General features: G+C 40.1%; 2 long non-coding RNA genes across 3 annotated transcripts; one reads left to right on the top strand and one right to left on the bottom strand.

Annotated features, from left to right (window-relative positions):
* The first annotated feature begins 1,282 nt into the window (after positions 1 to 1,282).
* On the top strand, positions 1,283 to 17,331 carry LOC105491881 (uncharacterized). Its single transcript, XR_011606592.1, has 4 exons — positions 1,283 to 1,386; positions 13,824 to 13,903; positions 14,843 to 14,998; positions 16,639 to 17,331. It is a non-coding gene; the product is annotated as an uncharacterized lncRNA (long non-coding RNA).
* A 1,051-nt stretch (positions 17,332 to 18,382) lies between these two features.
* Positions 18,383 to 21,073, bottom strand: LOC105491880 (uncharacterized). 2 transcript variants are annotated; one of them, XR_011606590.1, is made up of 3 exons: positions 20,962 to 21,073; positions 20,759 to 20,860; positions 18,383 to 18,901 (listed from the first exon to the last, which is right to left on the bottom strand). It is a non-coding gene; the product is annotated as an uncharacterized lncRNA (long non-coding RNA). The 2 variants fall into 2 exon arrangements; XR_011606591.1 differs by lacking the exon at positions 18,383 to 18,901 and adding an exon at positions 19,107 to 19,385.
* Positions 21,074 to 21,847: the final 774 nt, after the last annotated feature.

The following is a 21,847-nucleotide window of genomic DNA, read 5'->3' as shown; positions in this document are numbered from 1 at the left end:
CATTTTTTTCCAAGGTAAAAGTACCACTGAATGTGCTATGGGTCTACACACGTGGTATATATGCAAAAAATGATAATTTTCATGAGGACGTTTTCCTTACAATACTCTAAATTAGCTAAGTTGTGTTTTCTTTTTTCTCCATTTTCCTTTCTCCTTCCTCTTTCTTCCTTCTGTCTTTTCTTTCTTCCTTCTGTCTTTTCTTTCTTCCTTTCTTTTTTTAAATCTTGAGCATATCCATTTTCAATTTAGTACAGAAGTATGCATATATAATGTGAATATGAATTATCAACTTTGGTATACTTTCTGTTTCAAAGACATTAATGTATTTCTAAGGGTCAGGGTTTGTGGAACACAGAGAATACTGTGTAGAATTATGAGGTCTATAAAATATTTCAATTTGATCTTCTCAGGTAAAGGTTAGAAAACATTAATTGTTGTCATTAATTTGATTGTATCTTCTGACATTATTAATTGCCTTTTGGAAAGTTGAACTAAACATCACTGATGTAATGAAAGATTTTGTTTATTTAAAATAATTAAAAAATTGGAGTTCAAAAGTAAACCTCTATTAAAGGAAGACAAATAATGTCATTAGTACTCAATGAGAAAAGAAGCTAAAAAATAATTATAGAAAAGGAGCATAAATTTTCATTAGTTTGTATTCTGCCTTTGATAGCTGTTCTCCACTGATTGCTTGGGATTCGGTCTGAGATGCATGTCCTATTTTTGCATTCCATCTACCTCCAGTTTCTTTCTTGTTTACCTACAGAGGCACAAACATATTTTTTCCAGATCATTGAGGCTTCAGTGATTCTGATAAAGTATGCTGTCTTTATATGCAAAATTTAGAAATAATTTAAAAGACTTGAACCGAAGGCTACAAAATAGGGAAAAAATAGAGGTTCTTAACCTGATGAGAAAGCATGTAATTAAATAATTATTATGAAACATAACTTCTATACAGAAGAATGCATACAAATAGAGCATAATGAATATTATAAAAACTTTTGTAGACAAGAAAATAATGTGCATATCCCACATTTTCTGGTGTATTGTCTTTCTGATCTCATATTTCTTTGCCCCTAAAAGTGACCATAACCGTGAATACTACAAACACTTCCTTGTTGTAAAGACACTTTTGCTGCCTACATGTTCATCTCTAAAACACAGAGCTTAATTTTGCCTGTTGTCAACCTTCATATAAATGAGTCATCCTGACCTCACCCCGGTCAAACCGGGCATCTGAGGAACAGCACGGCGGCGTTCAGCCAGGAGGCGCCAGAGAGCGCGGAGGCCTGGAGACTCAAGATGGCGGCCGAGAGCCAGAAGCAAAACAACGGGGCGGGATTGACTCGGAGCAAGAGGACTTCCCTCGTGTGGGCAAAGGTAAGTGAGAGGTCCTCTGCAGTCCACGCTCCCACCAGAGACAGCTACAAGTTGGCTGCAGGAAAGCCCCTTGGCCCTCACAATCTCTGAGCCCTGGACAGGGAGATGCCAGCGTCGTTCCAGAGTGTTCCCCTCCACCCCCAGTGCGGTGCCATCTGGGAGTGGGGTCAGCACTGCTGCATCCGGCCCCGGGGCTCCACAGCCCCTGCCTCTCCACATCCCAGGCTGGACAGCATTCTCATGAGTCCACTCAACCCTGAACCTATGAAACTGAAACCACTAGAAGTAAACAGGGGAAACACGTTAGGACATTGTTTCTGGACAAAGATTTTATGGGTGAGACTTCAAAAACACAGGCAACACAAACAAAATAGAAATAGAGACTATATTAAGCAAAGCAGCTTCCACACCGCAAAGGAAGCAATCCACAGAATAAAGAGAAAACCTGCAGGATAGGAGAACATATCTGCAAACTGTTCACTGCCATGGGACTAACATCCACAATATATAAGGGACCCAACAACTCCACAGCAAAACAATAATTCTGTTAAAAATGGGCAAATATTTGGTATAAATATCTCTCAAAAGAAGATATACAAATAACCAACAAACATATGAAAAAATGCTAAATATCACTAATCAGGTAAATTAAAATTAAAGCCACAATGAGATATAATCTCACTCAGTTAGAATGGCTATTATCAAACACACACACACACACACAAATAACAAAGGCTTGTGGAGATGTGGAGAAAAGGGAACTCTTATACAATGTTGGTGGGAATGTAAATTAGTACAGCCATTACGAAACCAGTATGGAGGTTGCTTAAAAAACTAAAATTAGATCTACCATGCGATCCAGCAATACCACTGCTGAGTAATTATCCAAAGAAAGATATATCAGCATATGAAAAATAATATCTTCATCTCCATGCTTATTACAACAATATTCACAATAACCAAGATACAGAATCAACCTCAACACCCCACCAATATGTGAATGGAGAAAAAAATGTAGTATATATTCACAATGGAACACTATTCACCCATAAAACGGAATGAAATTCTGTCATTATTGGCAACATGGATAAGCCTGGAGGATGTTGGGTTAAGTGGAATAAGCCAGACACAGAAAGATAAGTACTACTTTTTCACTCATATGTTGTAGATTAATTTAAAAAAGATTGAGCTCATGGATATAGATAGTAAAATTTTGGTCATTAGAAGCTAGAAGGGGTAGGGTTGAGGGGAGGTTAGAGAGCGGTTTGTTAATGATACAAAATTACAGCTAGACAGAAGCAATAAGTGCCAGTGTGCTATAGTCCTGTAGGATAACCAGAGTTAAAAGTAACTAATAGTGAGTTTTCAATTAGCTAGAAGAGATGATTTTGAGTATTCCCAGTCCAAGGAAATGATAAATATTTGATGTGATGTATATACTAATCATCCTGGTTTGATTTTTACACATTGTATGCATTTATGACAACCTTACTCTGAATCCCATGAATATGTGCAATTATTACATCTCAACAAAAAAATAAAAGAGAGAAAATAAAGGAGACACCATAGGTGCAGGGGAAAAATGAAAAGGAAATATGAAAAAATCACCACTTTATATCAGTTTATAAAATAATTAATTCAAAGAAGCATTGTCTTTGCAAAATACAGATTTTATATGAAATGATAGTAGAGAAATGAAGAGTCAAACAATACTGAAGAATCACCCCATAACACCATAGGCCTCAAATTACATTTACATAGGAACATAAATAGTGCGAAACCAGTAGAGTCAGAAGTGATATTCACACACAGCGTACTCCGCAGAGAAAGATTCACTTGGAACAGGGATGACCCCAGCTGTGAGAGAACAAATACAAAATTCCCCTGGGAGAGAGCTGTGATAAAGCAACAAATGCAGTGTAGAGCTCTGGAAAGTGACAGATGCATCACCAGATACGGAGGAATCTAATGGACCATTAAGTCAAAAGAAGAAGAGAAGAAAAACAGTGATCTTTCAATCTCATTCTTTCAGGGTATAGTGGAGTATGGGTTATTTTCTTACCAAAATAAATGCCTCAAATTGTGTTTATTACGTGACAACACTGTACTTGTGCTAAGATAATATAATGTATACCAACATTACCAGATCAGGCACTCAACCCACCCTTCCCAACTCACAGGAGAGCAGCACCCAGAGAAAAAATAGAACGTATATAAACGTTACATATCAGCAGTGCAGAATTCCTTCACGAATATTTGAAACAGTAAATTGAGGTTTCTGTAAGGTAATTTTCTGAGTGATTCTTTTGCTAACCAAGCAAGAAAAGCAGTTTTCCCACATTGAATTAATTATACCATATCTGTGACAGCTGAAGAAATATATTCAAATAGCCTCCTTTAAGACGATTATTAGTCCTTTAGTGAAAGTAGTTGCTTTGATGGAATTGATGACTTGAGAGCATTGGATGTACTATGAGTCAAATAAGACACCTGATTTAAAGCGACCTTTCCTGGCCATTTATGATTCAATGAATGTTACCAATACTGCTCAGTGTATTCCAGGAGTCCGTGCCAAGGTTGAAGTAACTGAATAGTTGCACATACCACTACAGTTGAAAACGTGTAATGAGGTTGAGAAAACACTAATTCAGAATAATGTGAAGTGGACTCTGCTAAGATGTGTCCCCAAATGATAGTGTTGAAAATATACATAGAGCAGAAAAATTCTTAGACAAATATATAAAGTTTGTGAAAATGCAAAGTGTTCAACGTTTATGACTTATTAATTGTATTGACTTATCAGCAGGTATTTGCAAGAAAATGTTTGAATTTATCATGCATTACTAAACCAGTGCAGTCAGCCATGTCTGTAAGTATTTGCTAGAAAAAAAAAAAAAAGCTAAATATTCCAACTTGTGCTACTGCACATAGGAATTGGATGGCTAGGTAAAAGCCATTCCAGAAAAAGACTATTCAAAGACATTAAATATATTTACAGGAAAAATATAAAACTACAGAAAAGTACAACTGTTAGAGTAGGCAGACAGCCATACATAAGCAGGAGATGGGGATACCTGAGAAAAGGAGGTCTGGAAAATCTCTCACCCCGGGGACCACCCGAAACCTGCATGCTGGGTATATGCAGAGAGTGGGGGAAATACCTAGGCAGGAGGGAACACCCCTTAAGATGCCCAGCAGTCGCTCACTCTGCAGTTAACCTGTTGGAATGCAGCTGGGTGTCAGTTGATAAGGGGAAGAGGGCAAAGAAGAAATTCCTAGGCGATAACACAGGCACCGTTTATATCCAACACTTGGCCTGTGCATGTGTGCTAACTAATAGTAAGGGAGGGTCCCACAAACCTGGGAAGGAAACTTGGTGGGGAGAAGGGGAGGACTTAAGGTGGGAGTGGAAACACTAGTCAAAGAAAAAAGGAGGGGACTTAAGGCAGAGGTAAGAACTTCAAGAGAGTATTTTTTATCATAAGAACCCAACACAGAACTCACAGGCTGCTGCGGGCTCACTCCCCTCAGCAGCCAGCTCTGCCTCTTCTTTTCAGCATGCTCTGTCTCTCTAAATAAATTCTCTACTATTTTCCTTTAATTTTTTTTTTTTTGATAAATCAGTCACTTGGCAGAATTCTTTCTCCAAGAATAAGAACTGATGATTCTTGCACTTCCCTGTAACACAAAGGGAGAAAAACAGTATGATCATCTTAAATGGTATTCCAGATTAGAAATTACACAACTGAGCCAAGTGTAGTGGCATCCCAGCTACTCAGGAGGTTGAGGCAGGAGGATTTCTGGAGGCCAAGGGTTTGAGGCTGCAGTGGGTTATGAGTGCATCATTGCACTGTAGCTTGGGCAACAAAGCAACATGCCCTTTCTAAAATCTAAATGAATAAATAAGCAAAAGGAAGGAAGGAAAGAAAGAAGAAAGGAAGGAAGGAAAGAAGAAAGGAAGGAAGGAAGGAAGGCAGGAAGACAAGGAAGGAAGGAAAGGAAAGGAAAGAAGGGAGGGAGGAAGGGAGGCAGGGAGGGAGGAGAAATCATAACAAAGAAATGTTAGAAAGAAAAATAAGAAATAGAGTATTTGATATTTGTTTTAGGAATAATTTGGAGAAAAGAAGTTAATAAATAGATTAATGGAAAACTAAGGAAGAAAACACTAAGGATATTACAAACATATAAAGGTATACATAAAGACAAAAAAAAATAAATTTTGGGGGTATATATTGCTGTGTAAGAAACCACCCCAAATCATTGTGGCTTAAAACAACATGCATTTTATTTTGCCAAAGCTGTTAAAGGCCTAGCCATGTTTTAAGGGGAAGAAACATGAACTTTAACTACTGGTGAGGGGAGAGATCCTTGTATCAGGAGAATTGCGTGGAGGTCATATCTGGAAACCTCCTACCACCCACGATAGAGTCGTAAATCCAAACGAGAGAGCAAAGAAAATAAACCACATAGGATGCAGATGAACAACAGAAACAACAGCAATGTAGCAAATACATATGAGTGTGTAGCCTGTGTCCGGTGTGTAGCATAATGGGCACAGTAAATACACATGAATATGTAGCCTGTCTGCAATCATGAGGAAACAATTAGAGGACTGGAAAAACCGAGCTGTGACACAGACCAAAAGATGACCTGGTCTTTAAAACAATAAAAATAAACCTATGTTGTGAAAGACAGAAGAGGGGAGAAAAGAGATACTGGTTCAGACCACACTGACCAAAGAGACCTGTCAACCAAATGCCCTGGGGGAGACACTGATAATGAACAGTGATTCTTATAGTCATTTGGGAAATTTGAATTAGGCTTTTATTTTAAATATTAATATTTTATCAACGAATTGTTGGCTATGATTACAAAATGTTGACATATAGGATATCAAATGATCCTAAGTGAACAGAGAATGAGACAAGGAAGAACAATATTGTATCCACAAAATTTACTACTTCAGAAATAAATCCTAAGTGAAACATAGAATCTTTCTGTTTGACTATTTCCTCAAACTGTTTTTCCCTGGACAGGAGGCATCTGCAAATAAGAAATTGAAAGGGAAGCTTCATTAAACACCCAATGAGATTCACCAGGACTCCTGAAGCTCTGTTTTGTGTCGTGGTTAACAGATGAACAGATCCGTGGTTATCTCAGAAGCCCTTGTCTGACCTGATGAGAGTCCAGGTCGTGGGGGAAGGGGGTAAAGCAATTGACTCCCTGTAGTAACACTGAGACAGGAGACTTCTCTTGACCTCCTCACAGGACTTGTGACAGGGTGGCTCATTTGTTTGGCCACCATGCTCAAACCCTCTGTGGGAGGGGGAGCATGCAGGTGAGCAGGTGCAGGAACCAGGGTGAGTGCCTTTGCACACCAGCAGGAATGAAACCTCTATCAGCCTGTGGCAGCATCTAAGAGTTGCCAGTGACCTATGGAGCCCCAGAGGGTGTGTTACAAACAATGCTCTTTTAACTTTGCCATCTGTGGATGGTTTAAGTGTTAAACAGCTCAGTGAAGAGTCAGTGTGACAGCCTTTTTGGGTTTCCACACCCAGTGCATCCCAAATTCTTGTCTGGCATCCAGGAAGAATCAGGTCACACAAACAGACTGAGGGTGGTATATGTGGGGGGTTTGAGTGACGGGAGTGATGGAAGTGACTCTCAGCAGGATGGGGAGGTGGAAAGGGGATGGAGTGGGAAGATAATCTTCCCCTGAAGTTTGGCCATCCCCAGCCAAACTCCTCTCTGACCATCCCCGGCCAAACTCCTCTCTGACTGTCCCCAGCTGAACTCCTCTCTGACCTTCCCCAGCTGAAATTCTCTCTGACCGTCCTTGGCTGAACTCCACTCTGACTATAGTCTCTGACATCCAGCTGCCTCTTCTCTCAACATTCAGATGCATCTTCCTTCTCTCCTTTTCTGTTATTCCACTCTGCTCTTCTGCCAGTGAAATTTGGGGGTTTTATAGGTACAGGTTGGGGGTGAGGTAGGCCAGGGTTGTTTTGGAAAAGGCAACCCTTGGGTAGGAAAACAGGAATGCATGTTCTCATTTAGAGCCACGGGTCTGGGCTTGAGGGTGGTGCCCTTGTCAGGGACTCCCCTCTCTTCTACTGAGTATTTCCCTTCCTCCTGTCCAGATCACTGAGAAACCAAGCCATGCAAATATGTGTTACCTTCTAGCATGTAGAGAAACCCTCTAGATAGCAACCGATAGGACCAGGGGCCTGGCCTAGCAAAGGGCAGAGCTGATGAAAAGCAAGACAGTCTAAGAATTAATCCTGCCTGTCTTAACATAAAAGATTCTTATTTCGTTTTTAATTTTAATTGAATATATAATGAACTAATTCAGTCTACTATGAAAAGTCAGGGGAAAAAACCGTATTCGTCAAATTTTAGAATATTATTCCATCTGTCCCCACTGACTACTCACACTTTCTGTTTTCTTTTCCCCCTTCTAACTTATTAGAGTTATTATAAGGACAAAACTAACAATAAAATATTTATAAATCATAAAACATCATTTATTTTGAAGTATTTTTCTTGCTCTATTTCTGTATTCTTCCCTGATTCATTTTCTGTTTATCCCTCTCTCATTCCTCCTTTAAGCACAGATAAGATGTGTTTCCTTATCTTAAAAGATACCACCCCAAGAGATTAATTAACATACAGAGAAATCATTAACATGCAAATTAACCTACTAAATGCCATGTTTTCTCATGAAAGAAGCCAGAGGCGACAGTTGCTCAACAGCAACCAGCAACCTGTGGCCTCAGGGAAACGTGGCAACGACTGTCTTCCCCAAGAGAATGCTGGCACGTGATTTGTATCCGGCAAGCAGGATACAGAGAGTTTCTCACTGGAAGATGTTCTTCCCACTTTTATTGCTGGAATTTTGCTAAAACAAAGAAATCTGTATTAAGATGACTGCAGCTGTGTTAGAAACAACTGTCATACATGTTGAAATGTATTTATTTTTCCAACTCATACCAACAGAAACTCAATTATTCTTCAGTCTGGAAGCTCTGCTGAGTTTCCTTAATTTACCATGTCCTGACGTCTGTGATGAAGGCATGGACTGCATTGACTGCACTGACTGCGCCACAGAAGAACTCTGATGTCAAGAGCTGCATTTTATTTAATTCATTATTATTATCATTATTGATAAATGTAAAAGGAAAATAAAATCTCAGGACTCCAAATTCACTGTGCCAGAAGGTAATAGTTAAGTTGGAAGCTGAGTCATGAAAAAACGCAAAAAATCGAACTCCTTTAAAGAGTTTGATTCTTTTTTAATAAAGACTTTAAGGACTTTAGCTGTGGTAACAACACTTAACATGAGCTCTACCCTCTTCAGTGTTTAAGTGCTATCCATTGTTGTTGATTATTCGTATAAAGCCATACAGAAAATCTTAAGAGCTTATTTATCTTACTTGGGTAAAACTTTATACCTCTTAATTGGTAACTCCCCATCTTCCTCTCCCCTGCAATTCTCTGCCCCCAAGTCTCTGGAAACCACTCATTGATTCTATGAATTTGAGTATTGTAGGTCTCTCATATAAATGGAATCATGCAGTATTTATCTTTCTGAGATGGCTTTAGTTCACTTAGAATAATATCCTCAAGATTTAAGCATGTTGTTACAGAAGATAAATTTTCTTCTGTTTTTCAGGCTGAATAGTATTTTATTGTATATATGTAATGGGAGCATTATCTGACCACCCTCGCAGGGCACGCAACAAGGCAGTGGCTCATCTGTTCAGCCAGGGATGCTTAAACCCCCTGTGGGGGGAGCGGGGGACAGGGGGCATGAGGACAGGCAGCTGCAGGAGATTTGATGAGTGCCTTTGAGCTCCATCCCCATGGTAGCATCTAGGGGTGGGTGTCTGGGACTCCCAAAACCCCAGTGCGCATGTTACAGTGCTCTTTTAAGCTCCGACCCCATGGTAGCATCTAGGGGTGGGTGCCTGCAACTCCTGAAGCCCCAGTGGACATGCTACAGTGTTCTTTTGAGCTCTGATGTCTGCAGACAGCTTAAGTGTTAACCAGCTCAGTGCCCTCTTGGTCCCTGGGTTCTTGTCTGGCATCCAGGAAGAATCAGGTCACATACGGACTTGAAGGATGGTGAATGCAGGGATTTGGCTGGGCAATGGAGATGGCTCTCAACAGGATGAGTGGGGAGCTGGAAAGGGGATGGAGTGGGAAGATGATCTTGCCCTGGAGTTTGGTTGTCCTGTGACCAATATTCTCTCTGACCATTTCCAGCAGATCTCCTCTCAACATTCATACACTCCTTCTCTGCTGCTCTTCTGCTCCTTTCTGTTCTGTTTGTCGGCTTATGTGCTTGTGGAGTGTGGGGTTTGGAGTTTATATGGGTACAGGATGGGGGATATGGCTGGCCAAACAGGTATATTTTTAAAATGTTCAATGTCACTGCTAATCAGGAAAATTCTAAGAAAAACCATAATGAGATACCACCCATACCTGTCAGGATGGCTATCAACAACAACAAAAACAACGACACACACACACATACAAAAGAGAGCAGGTTTTGGTAAAGATGAGAAGACGCTGGAGGGACACTTGCACACTGTTGGTGGGAAAACAAAGCAAAGAAACTGCTATGGGAAACAGTTGGAACAGTACTCGCAACGCTAGAAACAGAAGTGCCATTTGATTCAGTTATTCCACTTCTGGGTATTTATCCAAAATTATTGAAATTCAGGATCTTGATACTAGAAAGACTTTAAGGCAGTTATGATAAATATGTTCAAAGCTTTCAAAGGAAATACAAACATGTTGAAGAGAGAAATAGAAGATACAATAGTGTAACAGAATTTCTTGAGATGAAACAATGAAATATCTGAAAGAGTTATTTAACTTACTAGGATTCATAGCAGTTTATAAAATGCAAAAGAAAAATCAGTGAAATTTTAGAACATTAGAAACTATCCACACAGAAACAGAACTTACACCCCAAATATGTGAAGAATAATTGTATTACAATAATTTAGAATATCCCCCAAAATCCTTAATAGATTTTAGAACAGAAAGAAACAATAATTTAGAATATCCCTCAAAATCTGTAATCGATTTTAGCAAAGAAATAAACGGAAAACAGATTTTAGAAACAGAAAGAACTGGAAGTGGGAACATGCTCAATATAATTAAGAATGTGAAAGGAAAATAAATCTTGGGACCCCGAACTCACTAAGCCAAAGGGAAAGTCAAACTAGAAACTGCATCATGAAAATCTGCCTCCCATTTTATTCCTAAATAAGACAGCTACAAAAATAAAAAAGCTACATACCTCCCCCACAGTTTTCCCACTAAGAAATCCATTGTGGGCCCCAAGATTCTTACCCTAAAACAGTCCTGTTGAATTTCACCCCAGCAAGAAAAATTGACACCTTACCTTCAGAGGTATGACACAAAGGATGAGCCTCAAAGTCATATCTCTGCTCACTCGAGACAATGCATATTCGATTGCTTCCCCTGACCTATGCTTATTTCATTTTATGTAAAAATGCAGATTCAGTGAGCTAGATGAATATATAATTGACTATTCCTCTACCACCTCTCACATGTAAATGGCTGATCAAAGACTCAAAGGAATGAAACTATTCGCCTCTTACCTACCCACACCTTTTAAAATGTCTTCCTTTTTCCCCAGTATCTGTCCTTTCCTCTTTAAATGTTGAAGCCTTCAAAATTATCTTTAGAGAAAGGTACCTTTCTCTAAAAGTGGGATGTGTCTCCCATGCTCACATCCTCATCCTTGGGAAAATGAACTTCTCCATTGATTGAGACCTGTCTCAGATACTTTTAATTAGTATCTGTCTCAGATACTAGGTAAATGCAAATGAAAACTACATCAAGATGCTACTACATACATATTACAACGGCTGAAATTTAAAAGATTGAAAATCCCATTGGTGGTGACCATGTGGGTCAGTGAGAGAACTCATCCATTGTTGGTGGGAATGGAACATGGTTAAGTGTCTTAGAGAAAATTGTAATTAATTTGTATTAAAAATTAAATATATGCCATGTGACACAGTCATTCCATTCTTGGGGAACAGATGGAATTCTTAAATATTATGCATATTGTCTAAAGTTCACTTAGACTTTCTAAAACATGAGAGTTAAACATCTTTAATACTGTGTTGTGTGAAAGCAAACCTTAAATGAGAGTCCACTTCTGGTCAGAGTGTCGTGAGGGGTCGGCTGATTCCCCTCTGAATAAAACAAATATAATCTTAGACAAAATTTTCAAAACAACTATTTTTATTCTCTGAACATTTACCTTATCCAGAGAATCAGACACCAGTGAAACAATGTCCACAAATTAGAAAGCATTAATCTTTAAAAAAAAAAACAAAAAACAGAAAAACCAAAACAGTTATAATTTTAGGCAAGGACATCAGTGAGCAGATGGCTTTCTTGACCACCATGGTCAAAGCTTTCTCTGACCGGGGTTGGATGGAATCACAAGCAGCTTTGAAGAATTGCTAGAGAGTGCTAAGCTCACTGAGTCAGGACATAGGTCATTCATAAACTCATAGATTTGTTGGCTAAAAGGAGCAGATTTGGTACAGAACAGATGCGGAAAATCACGCAGCTTTCTTAGCCCGAGTTTGCAGACTAGGTTCTGGGTAAGTGGCAGTGCAGCCGCAGACTTAATGGGAAGATTCTAGAAGTAAGAGAACCATGGAAGGGCTGAGATATGCTGCTCTCCACTCTCTGCCTGTCCGCCACACTACGCTATGCAAGCGTGAGGAGACCCAAGGCATTCTGATAAAGGAAAGCCAAGACAGACTTAAAAACTGTATGCAAATTCAAATGTGTTTCTCAACCTGTGAACAACTCAGTTGGAAGGTTTACAAAATAAAATATCTTCTGATTGCAACCCCTGTCCAAATTGCTGGAACTGATCACCAAAATCTGCAGAGATAGAAACAACCCCAAGGACCTAAGGAAAAAAAGACAGCAAAAAAGGGAGCATAACACATCAACAGCTGAGCTTTGTAAAAGAGATGAGGTTTTCCAGTGAAGTCCAGGGAAGGTTCCTAAAAATAGTCCAACAGCCCTCAGGAAAAAAAAAAATTGTATATATATATGCTTATATGCTTTCTGCTTTCTTTTCCTTTTATCTTGAATGTCAGTTTTTAACCAAAAATTACACAATACACAAAGACTCAGGGAAGTGTGAGGCATATTGGAAAATAAATTTTAAAAAGATAGTATGAACTGACTGGGTAGGACCAGTTGTTGAATGTAGCATAAAAAGAACAGCAATTGTACATAAATTCAGCACATTGTCCTTTCATAAAAGCCAGTGCTCCTCTACAAGCTCTACAAGGAGATGGTCTGTTTTCCAAAGGTGTGTGCTATACAAATTTTCTTTAAGACGGTGCCGATCAAAAGGCAGTCTGTGCTTGTGCTGTGCAGATGTGCATGACACCTATGGGTCATTGTTTTCTGACAGACCTAGCAGGCAAATCTTAAACACTACAATTGTGCTTTTACTTACATTTTCACTGGATTGCCCTCTGCTCCATATTTGTAGAATCTCATGACAAGGATGGTAAAATTTTAGTTCCTTTCCATTGATATCTATCCTTCAAAAAGTAGGAAGCCCAATACAGGCCTTATCCCAGACCTGCCACTTTAGAAGCTCCTCAGGGAAGCCCTGGAGGTTGCATTTAATTAAAAATCACTTGATTCCTAAACACAGTAAAATTTCGGTATCTCTGCCTGCAGAATCAAACAGAAACTTGTAAGCCTGACGTAGAAAGCCCTGTTGCACTGACTGCCCCTTATGTCTCTCTCAGTCTTTCCTGTTCTCACATCCTGCAATCCCATTGTATCAAAGTGCACACAGCTGCCAGTACTCACCATGTTTCTACATGGCTATGCCTTTGAAAGTAAGTGGAAAATGAGCCCCAGTTTGAAATGATTGGTTCGATTCTAAGGTGTTCACAGATTGAAATACTGGGTTTCCTACTCATCAATGAGGAATTAAGCTCCAATTCTAAAATGTGATTTAATTCCTTACTCCCATAGAAATATAGGATTTTTGCATTTTATACATAGTGGCTGGAGTTATAAATCCTAACTGATATGTTACTTGTTCTAGGCCAATATAACTAACATGTCTTTGAGAGTAAAAATAAAATGTGTAACCTTGACTTTTTTCTAACAAAGAAAAGGAAGGTGATTTATAAACCAGAAAGGTCACAGTCAGAGTATAATGTCTTATCTCTAGTCTGATAACTTGTTTTAGCTCAATTCAAATACCCATTTGCTCAAAATTTTACCTAGCCATGTGCAGATATTATGCAAAGCAAAAAAAATGATGAATTTGTATTGAATATTCTGTGTGTATCCTAATATTTCTTATGTCAGCTGTAAAAGAAATTTTTCTATTTCTATAGATTCTGAAGCTATAGTCAGATATGTATGGGAATAGATCTCCTGGATTTGTTTCTCTGAAGAATTCTGATTAATGCAGTCGGTAGGTCCGTAAAATAAGCAGACATGTATCTGCAATAGTTAAGTTCTGTGCTACTTAGACAAAAAAAATGTTAAAAATAAAGTTACAAAAGACTTTTAAAAAGGAAAAGGTCCCTGATCAGATCCCAAGTATCATCAATTAAGGCATTATTAACTATATGTTATAGGGAACCACCGTGTATAAGAGAGAAAGTAGGCAGTGTGCCGTGACTCACGCCTATAATCCCAGCATTTTGGGAGGCTGAGGCAGGTGCATCACTTGAGGTCAGAAGTTCGAGACCAGCCTGGCCAACATGGTGAAAACCCATCTCTACTAAAAATGCAAAAAATTAGACGGGTGTGGTGGCATGCATCTGTAATCCCAGGTACTTGAGAGGCTGAGACAAGGAGAATCACTTGAACCCGGGATGCGGAGGTTGCAGTGAGCTGAGATCGTGTCACTGCACTCCATCTTGGACAACAAGAGCGAAACTCAGTCTTAAAAAAAAGAGAGAGAGAGAGAGAAAGTAAACAGGAATTGTATCCTCTGCCTCTCATATAAATCTCCTTTTTCTAAATTAAGATGCTCTTTGTTTCTGGGGATAATGGTTTTTCCAAGAGGAACAAAAATTCAAGCCTGGTAGAAACTAACCACGATGATTCTCTTTCAGTTGCAATAATATGTGGGACTTTCACTTTCCATATAATAGAATTCTATGATAATTGCATTTTGTAAGAAGCACGTATAAAACCAGAAAGGGAACTGAAAAAAAGTATGTTTTTCTTTCATAAACATTTAAAACATAAAGACATCAAATATGAAAATCTGTTGTGATATGAGAAATTGCCAGCATGAAAATCAAACCATTATTCTCTATTGTTTTAATTATCAAATTGGTTGACTTAGTTCATTTGTGCTGTTATAACAAGACACCTGTGACAGACTGTCATTTATAAACAGACATTTCTAGATCTCAGTTCTGGAGGCTGGAGGTCCGAGGTCACGATTCCAGCAGATTTGGTGTTTGGTGAAGGCCTGGACTTTGCTTCATAGATGGTGCTTCTGATTTTATCCTCACATGGCAGAAGGGGCAGAAGGAAGGACCAGGCGGCTCTGGTAAGATCATTTTATAAGGTCTTTTAATCCCATTCGGGAGGGTGGAGCCCTCAGGATGTAACCACTTTTGCAAAGGTCCTACATCTTACTACCACAGCATGGGGCATTCAGTTTCAACACGAATTTTGGAGGGACACAAACATTCAAATGCCAACCCTGTTTTTTGTTGATAGTTTGTTAAAGTGTATTTCTGTGTTTTGAAACTGAAGTATCTCATGTAATTGGCAGCAGTCCTTGGAAGAGGGTTCAATAGTGAATGGAAACCTTAGGAATCTGTTTCTTATTTACAGATCCTGCTGGATTGCAGCAGGGAACACTGCAACAGCAGCAGCACACTGTTTTGCAGTGAAAATTGATTTTCCTTGCTAAGTTCTCTTTCAATTACCCTCATTTCTTGTTTCTCATGCAGTTAATATATTATTTTTACCTCTATGCCTAAAAAGTTTCTGAGAGATCTGAGAAACCCCACAGCTAACGCATCACCACTACAACATGCAACTTTCTTATACTGACCACAATTTTAAATTCAACTGAACATACGGAGTCAACTTACTAAAGGCTCCATATATTGTCTTGTTAGCACAATCTCATTTATAAAAATCTCACACCCAAAATGTTTTTAAAGTTAATATATAAAATAACCCATTTCATTTCTAATATTTATTTTTTAGCACTTATCATCTCAGCCATTAGTAGGCATCAAAAAAGACAGCCCTGTTCCAAGTTTTCCTTCCTTCTGACTTTCAACTTCATATCAATAAACAAAATACTGAAATTCACCTAACTTTACCAATTACCATAGCATACTGGTCTGTTTTCACGCTGCTGATAAAGACATACACGAGACGGGGCAATTTACAAAAGAAAGATGTTTAATTGAACTTACAGCTCCACATAGCGGGGGAAGGTCTCACAATCATGGTGAAGGGCGAAAGGCACTTCCTACACGGGAGCAGCAAGAGAGAAATGAGGAGGAAGCAAAGGGGGACACCCCTTATTAACCCATCATATCTCATGAGACTTACTCACTTTCAGGAGAATAGCACAGGAAAGACCAGCCCCAGTGATTCCATTACGTCCCCCTGGGTCCCTCCCATAACACGTGGGAATCCAGGGAGATGCAATTCAAGTTGAGATTTGGGTGGGGACACAGCCAAAGCATATCAAATAGTGATGAGCGATTAATACATGTGAATTAAAAGTCTTTCTTCTCTAATTGACACTAAAGTTAAATGTTGTTATGTATTCTTTCTGAATTTTTCTATGAAAATGATAATGCATTTGTATATGACAAAATATATTTGCTTTTTAGTTTCAGTTTCTGTTTTCACACTAGGGATTAGATTAAGTAAATATACATTAATGAGCAAATAAGTTTGATATATAAAGATACTCTAAAATAAAATTGAAAGTATTGTATTTGTCAATTGTAAATAAATATAAAACAAAGAAGAAAAAATGCAGTTGTATTGCCTAATAACTCAATAATTAGTTTTGGGTATAGAAGTCAACAGAAGTACAGTGTGATAACGACGGGTATTTTGAAGGGGAGGACAGATTATGATGGTAAAGAGGACTGCACATTCTTTGTTACTTCTACAAACAGAAATGACATCAAATTCTTCTTCCTTTGATTTCAGGTCTTGGTCTCGCTGTGAGTTGCTTGACCAATTGAAGTGATACTCTGGGTCCTTCAAGCCTGATCCGTAAGAAGCCTTGCAGCTTCTGCCTGGCCTCTTGGAATCCTCTGTGGTGGGCTGTTCCTGCCTCCCAGCTCTTCTTACCAAGGCCCCGGACTTAGAGCCCTGTGGACCCTTCAGCCCAGCCAACCTGCCATTGGAGTAGGGCTGGGAGACTCCTCTCGCCCGCAGTGCCAAGTGAAACACCCAGTGCCCAGGATGATGTCATGAAGCAGTGAGTTTAACCACGGCACTCAGCCAGCAGTGGGCTGAGTAAGGATCCCCCAGAGGTGCCGATATCCAACTCGCTGGACCCGAAACTGTGTTAATGACACAGGCGTTCAAAAGAAATTAGTTAGGCAGGTAGTGAGGGTAAGGAAATCCTCGGTAAGGTTTTCCTGTTAATGAAAGGCAGCCTCCAAATCATTTCTTTTCTAACAAAAGCAGCCTGTAAAATCAAGCTTCAGACATGAATAAGCAAACTGGAAGCTTGCAGGGTGAATGCCGGCAGCTACACCAGTGGGCAAGGGGCTACCTGGGAGCTGGGCATGCTCTACATGGCGGCGCCATCTTCTTTGTCACGGAAGCAATGGGAAATCAATACACACTGTGATGGAATAAGTTGCAACTCCTTGGAAATCTAAAACACATACAACGATAAAGGCTTTAAAACATCCATTAATTGTGTTTTTACTGCTTGTTGATACACTCTGGACTGAATTGTTCCTCTTTAAAATACATACATTGAAACTTTAATCCCCAGTCTAACTGGTTTTGGAGATTGGGCTTTTAGAGGATAATGAAGGTCAAGGGGGGTAGTAAGGGTGGAATCCTAATCCTACAGACTTGGTGGCCTTATAAGAAGAGAGAGAGACACTTTTCTCCCTCTTCTAGTGTATACACTGAGAAAAGGCCATGGGAGGCCACAGCAAGAAGGCAGCCACCTGCAAGCCACGGGAGGCGGCTGCACCAGGAACCAAATCAGCTGGAAACTTGGTCTTGGACCATAAACATCTGTTGTTGAAGCCTCCCCCCATCTGTAGTACTTAGTTACAGCAACTCGAGCAGGCAAATGCATGAAAATGGGTGCGGTTTTACTGACTGAAGCAGTTAATATTGTAAGCAGCTTCCAGAGAGGTAGGATAACCTGGCGATTATGAGGGAGGCTCTGGACTGCCCAAGTTTGAGTCCAGGAATTCCTATTTACTGTAAGTGACTATGGGCAAGAAACTGAATGTCTGTGTTTCAACTTCTTCATCTGTAAAATGGGGTTCATAACAGTGTGGGAATTTGTGATGACCACGAAGATAACACATGTAAGACTTAGGGCACTAGCTGGCATGCACTAACAGATTCCTATTACCACATTTGAGTTCATTGAAGCAATAAAATGTTTGTATTTTTAAGTAAAATAGGACAGCATGGTGGTAAAAACAAAGGACTAAGATACAGAAAACTTAATTTCAAATTGTTTTGAACTTGAGTACATTACAATCTCTCTGTAAATTCTGTCCTTTTCCCACCTTTATAAATGAGGGCATTGAAATTTGAATATCACAAGATCATTGAGGGGATTAAATGAAATGATATCTGTGACTGCATTTAGAACTAAGAAGCACTATAAAAGTGAAATTAATAGGTGTCATTTAATGCATGTGATTATTCATATTATTGTTACATCTCAGGAAACAGAAAATACCACGCTCTTACATGTTTTCACATTTACTGTGCCATTTGGGAAACTTGACCCTTAAAAGCTCCCACCCCTGGAACTTTTATAAGAAGTTTTCTTCTCCTTTCTGCCGAGCTCGCTTAGGTGGTGGTCACCCTGCCATTACCTCCCTGAAGCAGAAGGGGTTGAGGAGAAGCCGCAGGGCTGTCCCTGGCAGTCTCACCAAAGCCCTGAGCTGTGCAGATAAACCAATGCTTGCAGGTGGAGGGGTGGAAAGAAAGCTTCCCTGCTGTCTACTCTGAAGGTTCTCTGCAAAGAACTAAGGGTACACAGTTCAAAAAAAGGCAAGCAATAACTAACTTAGTGTGTACAGGGCACAGGAATTCCACAAATATGAGATGCAGAGAAGGTCTTGAATGCAGCTTCGATGTGCCACATGTGGGAAATCCTGGAGGCTTGTGCTGTGGACTGGTCTGCCGTGTCTCAGAGAGCAGCATTCACACTCCCGACAGAAGCACAAAGCACCTTGATTTTCTGCCCCACGTGCTGAAACTGCGTGAAAAATTAATGAGCAATAATCATTGAGTGTTGTATTTCACAGATTATCAAGCACTCATATACTCCCCCTAAAGACCCTAGTTCTTCCTTTCCACCTCATTATATGTACTTTTATTTTATCCTGAACAAAACCCAAAACTTTACAAAATTGTTATTTCTCAAACAGACACCAAGGAGGAGTAAGTGCAAAGCCTGGGGATTGCATGGTCAGGGTGTGATACCGCTGGAATATGAAACCCAATGTATTATTGACCCTTTCCTCCTTTATACTTTATCCCTTTTTGCTGGTCTTTATCAATACTTTCAGTTTGAATGTGGTTAAACTGGAATCTACACTGAAGAATCTGGTGGACGGTGAGACGGCTCAGAATACATCAGCATTTGGATATTCTGCAGGTAAAATGAGGTATGTTTTATGTCATCATTGATGTTTTTCTCATGGTGGTGATTTATTTTGCTCTCATTCTGACGATAATTACTTTAGAAAAAGAAAAAGAGAAACAACAGTAAAGTCCTCAGTCTCTTCAGTACTTAAACTAAGCTCTGAGGCCCTCCCAGGACTGAGAGAGGATGGAGTGAAGGAGGCACTTAGCTTAGCTCAGGCACAAAAGTTAGAGGGAAAAAAACTCAGTCATCAAGACAAATAATATTTAATGCAATTTTTTTTTCTTTTTTTGAGATGGAGTCTCGCTCTGTCCCCCAGGCTGGAGTGCAATGGCACAATCTCAGCTCACTGCCACCTCTGCCTCCTAGGTTCAAGTGATTCTCCCACCTCAGCCAAACAAGTAGCTGGGGTTATAAGCACCTGCCACCACGCCTGGCTAATTTTTGTTTTTTGAGTAGAGTCAGGGTTTCAGCATGTTGGCCAGGCTGGTTTCGAGCTCCTTACCTCAGTTGATCCCCCTGCCTTGGCCTCCCAAAGTGCTGGGATTACAGGTGTGAGCCACTATGCCTGGCATGCCCATCAATTTTATCATTGACTCATGAGTCTAGTAGTTCTTCATAATTCTGTAGATAGCTATGACCTCACTCTGTGACATTATTTTATTTTATTTATTTTATTTTATTTTTTGAGACAGTCTTGCTCTCTCACCCAGGTTGGAGTGCACTGGCATGATCTTGGATCACTGCAACCTCCACCTCCTGGATTCAAGTGATTCTCCTGCCTCAGCCTCCTGAGTAGCTGGGATTACAGCCACCTGCCACCACACCTGGCTAACTTTTGTGTTTTTGGTAGAGATGGGGTTTGGCAATGTTGGCCAGGCTAGTCTGGAACTCCTGACTTCAGGTGATCCACTCTCCTTGGCCTCCCAAATTGCTGGGATTACAGGCATGAGCCACCATGTCCGGCCCTAATGCAGTATTCTAAAGTCTTAGTGCAAAAAATACATGATAAATAAAATTCTGACTTTAAAGTCAGGATCAGTTTTCTACCAGAATAATGAACACAGACACATAAACCACACCCCATGAACCCACACAGTTTTGCCCTTTGCTTCCAGGAATTCATGAACCCACAGTTTTGCCCTTTGCTTCTAGGAATTCAAGCAAGTACTTAGTACAACCAAGTCAGCACACTCCTGAAGGACATGAAAACACATTTAAGAATCACTAGCGTAGAGCATTTGTACCTTTAATTCGTTGACTTTGAACTTTTTTGTAACATAAAATGAACGATACCTTAATTGTTTTAATTGAATGATTTTCTGATTAGATTTCACAAGGCAAAAAAAAAAAAAAAAAAATGGTAGTTAGGTTTTAGCCCCTGGGACATCTCATTCCTAGTAAACAGCAGGTAGCTTGTCTTCCCTGAGGGTAATAGGCTCTGAAAGAAAAAAAAAAAATCCATACTCTCTTTTCAAGATCGATGTTCATGGAGATTTATGGATGGTAAAATGTGGGACGGGACAGCAGCCTCAGCAGCATCTCCCCCAGTCATATGTGGGTGGGCGTCTGTGATAACAGAAGTTAAGAGGAAATCATTTAGACAGATAGGATACAGAAGTCCCCTGTAAGTCTTTCTCTTTAATGAAAAGCAGCCCTAAATCACCGACTTAACAAAGAGCAGCCTGTAAGGCCAAGCTTCAGACATAAACAATCCAGCTGGGAGCTTGCACGGGTGAATGCCGGCAGGAAGCTGGGACTAGACGTGTTCAAGATGGCGGCTCCATCCTCCCTTCTCTGTGTCAGCCACGTGTACAGGAAGAACCAAACAAGATGGCTCCTAACAACTGGAAAGCCTATTTGCATAAGAAGATTAGGGTGGGTCCACCAGCCTTCCCCAAGGCTATGTAGACGTCATGCCTGAAGGAACCAGTCTGTGAGCCCTAGTAAATCAGACACTGCCTCCTCAAACTTGACTATAAAATTTGGACCCTCCACCACCTCCCTTGTTCCTTTCTGCTCAGGGGCTTCTCTCTCTCTAGAGAGAACTGTTTCTCATCCTCTTCTCTTCTGCCCATGAAACCTCTGCTCCTAAATTCCTTGTGTGTCTGTATCCTAAATTTTCCTGGTGCGTGATGGGGAACCCCAGGCTATATACCCCAGTCAACGTAGCCACTTCATTTGTGCATGTGTGTGTTTATGTGTGTGGGGGGGGGAGGGGGAGAAAGAGGAAATGGGAAGGTGGAGGAGGAAGAGGACAAAGGGGAAGAGGAGGAGGAAGAGGGGGAGGAGGAAAAAGGGGAGGAGGAGGAGGAAAAAACGGAGGAAGAGGAGAAAGAGAAGAAGAAGGGATAGAGATAGGCAGATAGATAGATAGATAGAAAGACAGATAGTTAGATACAGAGGTACATTGGCTAGCTGTGGAGGTTCATGCCTGCAAGTCCCAGCACCTTGGGAGGCCAAGCTTGAGGCTGGGATTTCTATACCAGCCTGGGCAACAAAGTGAGACACCATATCTATAAATAAATAAATAAATAAATAAGGCAGATTGACAGA

This window comes from Macaca nemestrina, chromosome 8 (genome assembly GCF_043159975.1).
Source record: "Macaca nemestrina isolate mMacNem1 chromosome 8, mMacNem.hap1, whole genome shotgun sequence".
Lineage (NCBI taxonomy): Eukaryota > Metazoa > Chordata > Mammalia > Primates > Cercopithecidae > Macaca > Macaca nemestrina.
This window is presented reverse-complemented; position numbering and strand designations above follow the sequence as displayed.